General features: G+C 43.3%; 1 protein-coding gene across 3 annotated transcripts in view; it reads left to right on the top strand.

The window, feature by feature from the left end:
• The first annotated feature begins 251 nt into the window (after positions 1-251).
• GUCY1A1 (guanylate cyclase 1 soluble subunit alpha 1) overlaps positions 252-12,176 on the top strand; it is a 63,632-nt gene continuing 51,707 nt past the window's right edge. The window contains exon 1 of one of the 3 annotated variants that reach the window (XM_057728407.1): positions 252-396. The gene's annotated coding sequence lies outside the window, so the exon portion shown is untranslated. Of the gene's footprint in view, positions 397-576; positions 861-1,521; positions 1,644-12,176 lie in introns of those variants that run through there. The other 2 variants (XM_057728409.1, XM_057728408.1) reach the window with 2 other exon arrangements.

Consider the following 12,176-nt stretch of genomic DNA (forward strand, 5'->3'; position numbering starts at 1 on the left):
TAACCACGGAGAACTACAGACTTTCTGGCCCAGTGAATAGCGGAAAACATTTTTTTTTTAAGTGGGTCAAATTTTCCTTGGGTTCCCTCCCTCTTTTTCCTTTCTCTTCCTTTGTCCCCGTCTCCTGGTCTCTGTCTCCACACAGGAACTGCTGTTAAGGCGATTGGGCGGTTGCAGGACTCAGTCCCCCTGCCCTAGTCTGGTCGTAGTGGGTGGGACTCCGTACCCAGCTGGTTTTCCACGAGCAGATTTCAGTGCAGTTCTCCTACACTTCAGCTGCTAGACTCCAGGCAAAAAGCAGGGAGCCGCCGCCGGCAGGCCCCCTGCCCCAGGCGACCGACACTTGCGGGGAGGGCGCGCTGCGTGCGGCCAGGCGCCCGGAGTAAGCTCACCATGGTGCGTTTCAGACGCTTCTGTCTTTTTCAGTCTCTGGGTGCAGGGAAGGGGAGGGGTTCCAAAAAGAAGCCAAAGGCAGCAGGGAGAGGCGCTGAAAGGGATCCTTGGGGCCGAGGGGGAGGGGGCGAGAGAGAGAGAGAGGGAAAGAGAGAGAGAGAGATGGAGACACGGGGAGAGCCCGGGGCCGGAGCTGCCTGAGTGTGGGCGCAGCGCGGGAACCGGGTTTGCTGCGCGCCGCGCCGCCCCGCCTGTTGAGCAGGAGCCGGGAGTGAGCGTGGCGGCCGCGGGCGGTGGGGACACCGGTGCAGGGGCTGGCAGGTGCCGCCGCTGGGTCCCCTCTCCCGCCCACTGCCTCCCGCCCCTGCCGCCCACTCTCCCCTGCGTTGGCAGCGCGGATCTGCGAGGCGCCCCCGGGAGAGGCTGGCGATCCGGGAACGCAGCCCCGAGGTCGGGGACGCCACCGAGTAAGTGGTCGCCGCGTGCCCGCGCGGGTCGGGGCCCCCCGGGGAAGCGGCCCTCTCCGTGGCTCCCCGCCCGGGCCCGTCCCCCTCCCCTCAACCCCCGGGAAGCCTTCCTGCCCTCCCAGCTGCCCAGCCCGGGGCCCGGCCCGGTTCCCACGCCAGGGAGGAGCGAGGGCGCGAAGGAGCCAGCGCTGGGGGCAGCTCAGGGCCCGCGGGACCCGCCGCGGCCGAGGGCGGAGGGCCGGCCGGCGATGGGCGCCGGGCCGCGCCGCGCGGGCGGCTGCGCTCGCGCGGCCCGGGAGTGAGAACGCGGGACGCCACTTTCCCGCGGCCGGGGCGCCCGGGGCTCAGCGCCCGCGGGGAGTGAGGTCGCGCCGGCGTCGCCGCAGGCTCGTCCGGCCATGCTGCGCGGTGAGCGATTCGCGCTCCTGGAGGGCGGGTGGCTGCCACCCCGGGATCGCTTCGGGGGGCCTCCCGCAAACTTCCAGGGGGGCCGCCGGGGCTCCAGCGAGGAGTGAGTGTGCGCGCGCGTGTGCGCGTGTGTGCGCGCGCGTGTGTATGCGTGTGTGTCTGTGCGCGCGTGTGGGAGCGTGTTAATTACTGCGTGGGAGTCTGATTGCCAGTGTGACTGCGGCGCTCTGGGGAGCGGTGGGCAGGGGTCACCCCCGTCTGGGCGCGTCGGGCCGGCGCCCGAAGCCTGTCCTGGGTGGGCTGAGCAGCCACCCGGGGACCCTTGTGTGGGAGCTGCGTTGCAATGTGGACATGTGATTTCAGGCTATGGATTCCGTGAGTCTTTCTTTGGCTCCCTCGTTTCCCAGGGTTGCGCCTTCATTTTGCACTTGGTGAACAGTGTGTGTGTGTGTGTGTGTGTGTGTGTGTGTGTGTGTGTGTGTGTATATATATATGTGTGTGTATATATATATATATATATATATATCTTCTGAGGTAAACCAGAAGGCTGAACATGGTACTTAATTGTGACTGGAGCATCTTGGTTTCCAACACACTGAAACCCTTTGGAATTTTAAGTAGAAGTGGTTTTATATATATATGTATATATATAGTTTTAAATTAGAGCTTGATTTCTAATATATCAGGCAGTCATAGATGGTGATTTCATCAAGTGTTTGCATCCTTCCCAGAACTGCTCTTGGGAGGAACATCGTTGACCCTCTGATCACACAGGGATGAGGGTTGGAGACTTCAGTGATGGATGTAGATTTTTATATCTTGGTTCCTAGTGTAGAACTAATCTGTTGCTTTTCCTAAAACGGCTGTTTTTGTTTTCTTCAGGAGTTGTCATTTCACGTGCTATATTATGAAGAGTGGTAAAAACCAAAAATAGCAACAATATAACAAAAATATGAAGGTCTAAAATGTCCAAGCAAATCTTAATTTGTCAAAAAACCGTGTAAACTTTATTATGCTTACTGTGGAGGTTGCCGGTGCAGTCTGTGCTCTCAGTTGAGTTATTACACAGCTCAGTGGGTCTGTGGATAGCTTCCAGGGATGCTGAAATTGTATTTAAATATTTGAGTCTCTGCATTTTTAGGGAGATAAGCCAGGGTCCTCAGATATATAAAGGGATCTATGATCCAGCAGAAAAATAAGAACCACAGAGTTAAAACATGCAGTACTTTTATGTCAAAACAGTAGGCTCTTTACATAAAGCCTGTAAACATAAAATAGTAGAAACAATTCTAGAATACTTATTGTTACAGTAATTAAACATCTCACATAAAACAGACCCATTTGTATGTTTTTAAATATATGAGTTAGGAAACTTAAGTAGCTGAAGTTTAATAGAAATTTGTAACAAATAGGTGGGTACCTTCTGTTTCTTCTTGTGCTGTAAGATCTTTTTGCTAATATATGACTGAAAAAATAAGAATTTTATTTTCCTCTCTTTGAGAGTCAACATAAATAGAAAGTACTTATGCTTGGTGTGGTGTTTCATAGTGTATGAATAGAAAACACCTCTTTAAGGCCCTGCTAATAGATATCCAGATGTAAAATAACATATCCAAGATAGTTTTTTGCCATTCTTGAGAACATAAAAGGAGATGTAGCTTCACAAGGTTTGGTCCTCATACCTCTTATAACTATGGTTTATTAAATGACCTTGTCTTAAGGTATTATTTCAAAAAACTTTTAAAATTAATATTGGACTGAAAACTAAAGAAGTAACTCAAATTGTTATTTCCATTATGAATGTCAGATTTGTCAGGAAGTTGCTTAGCTTTCCTTTTATTTGCTAGGGTAGGTATCTTTTATATCATTGATTTTTATACCATTGAATGATAAATATTTACCCAAGCCATTTTTCTTAAACATTACTATTTATTACTTCATATGTGTAGAAATAGATATTTTTCTTTCTAAACTATCAATAATTTCACTGGTTTTTAGTCTCTAGCCTTGTAGATGTTTTCAGTAAATATTCATTAGGTGCTTGTGCAATAGTTTTGGTTGGGTATCTCCACCTTGATATAAGAAGAGCTTTGGGCAACTCTTAGGTCTTTAGATAAACAAATTTAGCTGCCCATAGATTAGTTGACTGTTTTGGCACTGGAGTGATTTTTTTGGCTATCCTGACTCTCATTTGCTTCTTTTGTGTCTCTCAAACAGTGAGAGACTGGAAGTGTCTGACTTCGTTCATCTATTTCTCTTCCCCCTGAGTGCAGGCCCACAGGCTCTTCCTGTAGCCTTGCAGCTTGCAGGGTATGAACAGAATTCTTTGCTAGGAGTGAGGCGCCTAAGGCCAGTCCCAGCCCAGCAGCAGAAGGAGAAAGGGACTACCTTATAGAACTGGAGGGGCTCTAGGTCTTCATCCCCACCTCCCCACCACAAAAATGTGATTCTCTTCTGCTTGTAGTTGTTTTCCTGGAATCGTTTCTGGCCGTTAATAATCTTTTTATTAAAACAAACCCTCCCTTTCGGAAAATCAGAGGCAACTCAAGTTAATTCACTTGGATACCACCTCCTCCTTTCCACCACAGCTGGAATTAGCAAGAAGCCATCAGAAGACAATGGCTTCGGGAGTGAACATCCTGGCAAAGGGGTCTGAACAGACCAAGGAAAACTTAATCCTGAATTTTTTTCCCATGCCTGACATAACTACATGTCCCCTTTTGCTGTGCTGCCTTACATTAAAAAATGCCTGTTCAGCCAAGTAAGCCCTACAGAGAAAGACATTTACCATATAGCATCACTTATATGTGAAATATAAAAAAAGATACAAATGAACTTATTTACAAAACACTAATAGACCCACAGACATAGAAAACAAACTTATGGTTACCAAAGGGGAAGTAACAGGGAGGAATAAATTAGTTTAGGATTAACATGCAAAACTACTATATAAAAAATAAATATCGGGGACCTACTGTATAGCACAGGGAATTATACTCAATATTTTGTAATAAACTGTGATGGAAAAGAATCTGAAAAAGGATATATACGTGTATATGTATAACTGAATCACTGCGCTGTATACCTGAAACTAACACAACGTTGCAAATCAACTGAACTCCAATTAAAAAAACTGCCTGTTCAAATGTCTGTATCTCTACCAAACTCAAATCTCCCTCAGGATATCCATCCTTAGATTCACAGTGCCTGTCACATAGTGGGTGTCTTCATAATTACTGAACTAAAATTTTGATGCCCTGGGGCTGCAGGTGTTCTGTTTGACAACATGGACTGCTGTGGTCTTGGTCCTACACACACTCCTGTGCTTTTCTCCCAAAGGGCCTGCAGCCTGTTCAGAGCTGCTTGGAACTGTTAATTCCTTCACTGTCACCCAGCTGCCCTTTGTCTTTCTAAGTTTACACCCTTCAGGCATGTTACCCTCTCCGTGACCAGTGCTCATTGATTTCCTGAATATTCGACTTTCCTTGGGAATCTACACTAACGGAGGATTTGCTTTTACACTTTGATCAGCTGTCATTGCTCAGAACTTCATTCTGCATCTATGGGTTGGATCCACGGGACCTTAGCCCATACTGCTTCCCTTTGGGAATCCACTACTCTTCACCCACCCGGGCCTTCCCATCACTTAGGACTGCCCAGCTGAAAAAGCTGAGACTTTCATATTCTCTTTCTGACCCTGACCTCCTGTCCTTCCAGTAAGCCCCTCACTCAGCACCACCTACACCCTCCTCTCCTGTGACTGCTGCTTGGCCAATCCCAGTTTTCTCAGGTTTTCCTCTATTTGCTCAGCGCACTGACTTTGGACAGCAATGTCAGCTCTGCTCCATCCCTCCGTCTCTTGCCCTAGACCTACTGGCAGCTGATTCACTCCCACTTCAGCTTCAGGGATGGTAAACAGTGCTAGGCAATTACTTTGTTCTTTCTTGGGTAATTCCTATCAAATTCTCCATAAGACATGTTCCAGAATTTTCCAGGTTCCCCAGTCCAAGTTATCTTTATTTTTTTCATTTTTAACAGGTGATCTTATTTCCGGATGCTAGGAGAATATTAAGATCAATTTTGGCGAGCTATTTATCAAGATTCATCTTGAATGTGGGAGGCATTCCTTTATTTGACCTGTTCTAAACATAAGAACTCTTTTCTTATATTTGCCTCTGTAATATTCATATCCCAATTTTTACCTCTTAGAGTACTTACACAGAAAGCTTTTATGTATAACAACTGAGATATAATATGTATATGATCTCTATGGTAATATTCATTTTCTTAAACTTGTGCTTTATTGGCTTAGTTTGAGAATCTCATTATAATCAGAGAATTTCTCCTTTGGATGCACTCCTGTTTTTCTGAGAGTGATCCTGAGAGGAACGAACTAACATCATTGGACATGCCTGGTTTTCTCCTCTGGGTACCATATAGTAAATCATCCTAAAATCAAATCTGTCATCTCCCCCACTATAGTTTTTACATCCATACTACACTGTTTAGTCAGGCATCTTTTTGCATACTCTTCTGCAAATATATTTCTTTTCCTCAATTTGTACATTTGGCCACTAGATTTGGGACTTTAAAAAATACCTACTGCAATTAAATTTAATCTTTACCTTTAGTTAGCCTGTTGTTCCAGAAGGTCAGGATATTTTTTGGATTCTGAGTCCATGATACAGGTTAGCTATTCTTCCCCATTTAGGCGTGAACAGATTTAATCAGGATACAATTAATATCTTCATCCAGTAACTGTGCAGAATAGAGAACAGGCAGGACGTTTGGTCCTAGACGCCTTCCCTTGCTTTGCATGAGCCCACGAATTAGTCATCTTTATAAGGCTGTTCAAGCAGTGCTATAGTCAAGTAACTCTCATTGCTCAGAGTTTACATTCCTTCCTGTGGCCTGAGTGGGTGTATTCTGTGACAGACTTGGTCAGATTCCTTGCTGGTTTGCATTTCCACTTTCTGCAGAACAGCTATCAAGTAACCCTGTAAAAACAAAAAGAAATGACCCTAGTTTCCTTTGTAATGATGGGCTCCTTGTGATCTCTCCCTAGCTGGTAGGTAACAACACTTCACATTTTGGGTGCTCACAGACCATCATGTTAAGAACCTTGTGGGAGTTGTGCCTGGAATCAGTGTCAAGCTCTTGAGGCTAAAGTTGGAATCCACCTTCACTGTTTTCAAAATTGAGACCATGGCCGGCTTCTTTGCTGTCCATCAACCCTTCCTTCTTCGTCATATTTTAAAAGAGGATTGTAGCTATTCCCTTATCACGTCCACATATGCTATCAGTACTTCGTGATGAAATTTTTCCAAATTAATGGATTTAAACTCATTTAGAATATTTAACATCATACTATGGCTTGGGCCTTAAATTTGTTACTTTCATTTTTGCCTTGCTTTTGCCAATACAATGATAGTTTCTATTTTTTTAATATTTACTTATTTATTTGGGTCTTAGTTGTGGCATGTGGGATCTGGTTCCCTGACCAGGAATTGAGCCTGAGCCGCTTGCATTGGGAGTGTGGAGTCTTAACCACCGTCAGGGAAGTCTCCCGATGATAATTTCTTGAGCAACATAGATGAAACCAAACCTGAAGCAGGTAGTTATGCTGGTCCAATCGAGCACCTTCATTTGAATCTCTTCACCACCCAGCAGTCCATGTGCTCTTTCTATAGCTGATACATGCTGTTAGCGCCACTGTCTCTGGCAATAATTAAAAGAATTAAAAGAATCTTTTTTTGGATTTGTAGTTTTTGAAAGCTTCAGCTTACTTTATGTTTTATGACACACTTTTCAGAGGTTAGCGACTTTTTGGTACCTCTCAGGATGAACTGTATTATGCGTGTTCCTGAGGAAGATGCAAAGTTTATGACATTCCTGCCGGGAGGGAGTTAAAGTCTGTGTGTGGAGATAACCACCCAGAAACAGTCTTGCAATTACACGTCAGCACTTGACCAGGAGCCTAATATTTGTGCTGCAGTTTTAGAAAGTTCTCAAGAATTTGAGGAGCCAGAGGCCCTCAGGAAGGAACTGCTGAAGAAGGCTTTCTAGGGAAGGTCTAGCACTTAGTGGAGATTTTACAACAGGACAAGGATGATGGACTTTGCAGGACCTGGGGGATTTAAATAGAGGGAAGAGTGGAGAGAGCATTGTAGACAGAGGAAAGGAAGGGGCCCGTGCAGGAGGCAGGTGAGAGAGTGTGTGTGTGGCGGGACGGGGGGTGGGGGTGGGGGAGGGTGGTGGTGAGGCCAGTCTATGGACAGAGAACCAGCAATGACATTTCTTGTCACCCTACAGCTCTGCAGCATCCTTTGTGGGAAACACAAGGACATCCCCTCCTTTTCTAGATTCCCTGGCCCCTTGCTGGGTCTTTGAGGAGCCCTACCTACTCAGCCTTTACATCTCAAACTAGGCTCTACTTCTCAGAAATTTTCCCTGCTCTTCCACGTCTGAATCGAGGGCCTTGTTATGTTTCCCTGCACCTTCCTGTTCATCCTCTCCTATTATTATCCTCGGCTATAATTATTTTTATTGAAGTATAGTTGATTACAATGGCGTGTTAGTTCAGGTGTACAGCACAGTGATTCAGTTTTTTATATATATATATATATATATATTTTAGATTCTTTTTCCTTATAGGTTATTTACAGAATATTGAGTAGAGTTCCTTGTGCTATATAGTAGGTCCTTGTTTATCTATTTTACACACAGCAGTTTGTATTTTTTAATCCCAAACTCCTAATTTATCCCCCTCAGTCCCGCTTTCCCCTTTGGTAACCCTAAGTTTGTTCTCTATGTCGGTGAATGTGTTTCTGTTTTGTAAACAGGTTCATTTGTATCATATTTTTAGATTCCACATGGGACATCATATGGTGTTTGTCTTTCCGTCTTATCATCTGCTGTGATTGCTTGCTGGATTGCCTGCTCTCCCCAATGGGGGGAGATGCCATTTTGCTTTCTTTCCCATTCTGTTCACAGACATGTGATAGAAGTGCTCCGGGGCTCACGGGGACTCGGTCAGAATGTGTAATGTGAAACGGGTAGCTCGGAGCAGTGAGTGTTGGGAAATATTGATAAAAAGAGTTAAGATGGAAAGGGTTTAGGTTACAATGAGACCAGGATGTCCACTGAGCCTTTCTTTATTAGGTTATGCGGAACCATTTTTCTCTTTTGAGTTTTGGGGACAGGATATGTGGCGTGTGCGTGACTTTTTTTTTTAGTATTTTTATTTTTGTTTTTTTGTAAACTTTTACTCTTATTTTTTTCTTCTTTTTTATTTTTATTTATTTGTTTCTTAAATACATCTTTATTGGAGTATCATTGCTTTACCATGTTGTTAGTTTCTGCTGTTAGACCTTCATAGTCAATCCCAACTTTTCAGAGTTTGAGATGCATCTAGGCGTAAGCAGGAAATTGTCTGAGTGCTCACCTTGCATCAGGTGCTTCCATCCATGAGGTTGACAAACACTAGGACTTTAATACTACGTATTTTTATCAGAGGAGTTTTGTTCTGTTGCTAGTCTAATTTTACATGAAGGCACTGACATTGTAGCTGCTTATTCTCAATTTTCAATCATTTTACAGCTTCAGATATGCTCTATTATAAGTAGTCAAATGATACGCGGCTCATGATTAAGTTAATTAAACATAAGACAAAGAATTTCAATGTTTCATTAGTATGATATAAGCCTTTAAATTATGTATTGGTGAATATAAAACTTAATCAATGTAGGTAATTCTTCGCCGTGGGTGAAGAATTTAGAGGATTACAAATGTAATGTGGAAGATACTTGAATAAACACACTAACAAAGGTGAAACTCGATAGATCAAGATTTGAGGCAAGAGATTGTTACACCAGATCAGCACTGTACGTTTCCAAATGTGATTAGCAGAAGGCAATCCTCCCAGTGAAAACTCTGGGTAAAATTTCACTTTTTTCAATATCTTGAAACATTTGCAGTTACTAATGATAATTAACATTCTTCTTTGTTCATCTCTACTCCAAGTAACAATTTAATGTGCCACAGCATCTATTTCTGGGTCTTTTCTGTGGGGACTTAAACAGTAATATTCTTAAGCTCTTGTCGTGTCATCGTATGCTAAAAAATGTTCACAGTGGTGTGTGAGAGAGTGGTGATATTTCTTAATACTGTCTGTTGGATAGCAGGTTATCCTAACTGAAGTTGCTAATCTTTCTCTCCTCTTCTTTCCCCCACTCCCTTTGAAGCTGTAAGAGTTTATCCTGACTTAGGCTGGGTGATCACCAGCAACTCACCTGCTGGCTTGGCCAGGAGCAAGAAAGTTGTGTGTCACAGGTATCGTGAGGCCACACTCCATAAAAGTTTCTCTCCCATTGGTTCTGCCCTACAGCCAACTCGTTTCTATTGATGCAGTCCTTTGGTGTGTTTCTCTAGGAGGCCACGGGGTAACTCTTCTACCCAGAAAAACAGCACAACCTTGTTTGTCTAAAAACAGAGATCACTTTTATTATGTTGCCTTCTGCTTTCAATCAAGAGCATGGTTTTCTGAATATAGACTTTTAAAGCCAAGAGAAAAAGGAAACTGGCAGACCTCGTATGTGGAGCTTGGTTAAGAAAGATAGATACAATGGAATATTACTCAGCCATAAAAGGTAATGAAATTGAGTTATTTGTAGTGAGGTGGATGGACCTAGAGTCATACAGAGCAAAGTAAGCCAGAAAGGGAAAAGCAAATACCATATGCTAACTCATATATATGGAATCTAAAAAAAATGGTACTTGATGAACCCAGTGACAGGGCAAGAATAAAGATGCAGATGTAGAGAACGGATTTGAGGGCATGAGGTGGGGGGCGAAGGGGAAGCTAGGAGGAAGTGAGAGAGTAGTACTGACATACATACACTACCAAACGTAAAATAGATAGCTAGTGGGAAGCTGCTGCATAACACAGGGTGATCAACTCGATGACTGGTGATGACTTAGAGGGCTGGGATAGGGAGGGTGGGAAGGAGTCACGGGAGGGAGGCGATATGGGGATATATGTATAAATACAGCTAATTCACTTTGTTATACAGCAAAAACTGGCACAACAGTGTAAAGCAATTATACTCCAACAAAGAGCTTAAAAAAAAGGAAAGATAGATACAAGCAAGGTGCCTTGGGCAACATGGTGCTTGAAGAGGAAAGAGGAGGTCAAAAAGAAGGCAGTGACGGCCCTGAAAAGAACTGTTTGTTCAGTCTTTTTCTTCCCTATTAGTTTTCTTCATTGCTGATGAAGAAATGTCTTAACTGGGGATGGTTAGGACATTTTTGCTCACCAGCCTTGATTATCTGTCTAAATCAAACCAGAGTAAAATGTTTAGTTATTCTTGTCTTAATGTTGGCTCTGTTTCAGCACACAGTGGATGTTGGGACCTGTGTGCTGTCAGTCTGTTTTACACACAGCAAAATGGTGTTTGGCTATGGTTTTTTACATTAGCTGTCTTTGAGAAATAAGCACTGGTCATTGCACGAGTACCAAGAATTTTTGCTGCAGGCTGCGTGTCACACACTGTTTTAAGTGGTGTGGAAACCACCCAGTGCTCACAGCTTCAAGTGGGTAATCTGACGGCTGCACTTTACATATAACTCTGCTCCCGTGTCTCAGTCATCCTCCCACTTGAAATACCGTGTTACAGCCACACAGCAATTACAGTCTTGGCTGTAATTTGTCACCAAACTCTTTCTTGTTTTGTCTTTCTCTTTTGCACATATTTTTCTGCTCCTTGGAGTACCTTTTCTTTTATGCTATGCCTTGTTATTTCTTACTTATTCAACAAGGCTCAGCTTAAGAGTCATTTATTTGAAGAAGCACTTACCAATGTGCTGTGTCAGAGTTCGATGCAGATTTTCTGTGTCCCTATCACGCCGTACTGTGATAGATCACACTTCACTGAATTTGTGTGTTTTTAGTCTGTTCACCCACCAACCCCTCCTCTAGGGCTTAATGTTGGCTTGTTTTTACTTGTTTGTTTTTGTTTTTAATTCCTGAAATCTCATCCCTTCAAATGTAGTAATAGGTGCTTAGTAAATAATTTGCAGGATGAATAAATGAATGGTTGGATGAATGGGTAAATGCAGGAATTCAGGAGACAAAAAGATTAAAGATTTTACATAGGTAGAATAATTACAAAGAAAGGTCTAAAAGAAAGCATTTGTGATGGAGTCCAGAGCAGAATAGGAGCTTTAAGAAGAAAGCTATCATCTTGTCCGGTGTTGGAGGGAAGCGTGCATTGGTGGACGGAGAGTAGTGCGATGTGAAGGTAAAGCGGTCGTGTGTCCACATGATTAGTGAGATAGAAACTTAAAGATTATCATCGGTGAGCAGTAACATTTGGTAAAAGAACCCACCATCAATATATAATTGTTTGAAATAAAAAGTAACATGTTTTGATATGTAACACATTTCGGTTTTTCTAGTTGAAGTATATGAAAAATCCAGCCTTCCACTGAACATAGTTGAAAAGGAAGGAGGGGTTTCATATGTTTTAAGACAACTGTAGATGTTCTTTTGGTATAAAAATTTCAAAATTTGAGAAGTGAGCCTTTCATAAAGGTTGCTTGCCATATGGGATATGAAACCATTAAAATTCGTTGTTCTGTGAATGGAGCCTCTTTTATTCATGCATGAAATTGGAACATCCTGGTGGCTAGAAAATACTGATTCCCCTTGTTTTGCACGTCTTCCAAGTGTTGACAAACTTTACACTTTATATTATACAGTCTCAAAATAATCACATTAGTTAATACCACCACTGATCTCATCAAGAAAGCTTGAAGCATTGGGAAGCTGTCAAAGTACCATTGCAGTGGTACATGGTGCAGCTGCGGATTGAGGAAGCTTTCCAGTTCCCTCTTTTTAAGGCAAAAATC

Source organism: Hippopotamus amphibius, chromosome 3, assembly GCF_030028045.1.
Source record: "Hippopotamus amphibius kiboko isolate mHipAmp2 chromosome 3, mHipAmp2.hap2, whole genome shotgun sequence".
Lineage (NCBI taxonomy): Eukaryota > Metazoa > Chordata > Mammalia > Artiodactyla > Hippopotamidae > Hippopotamus > Hippopotamus amphibius.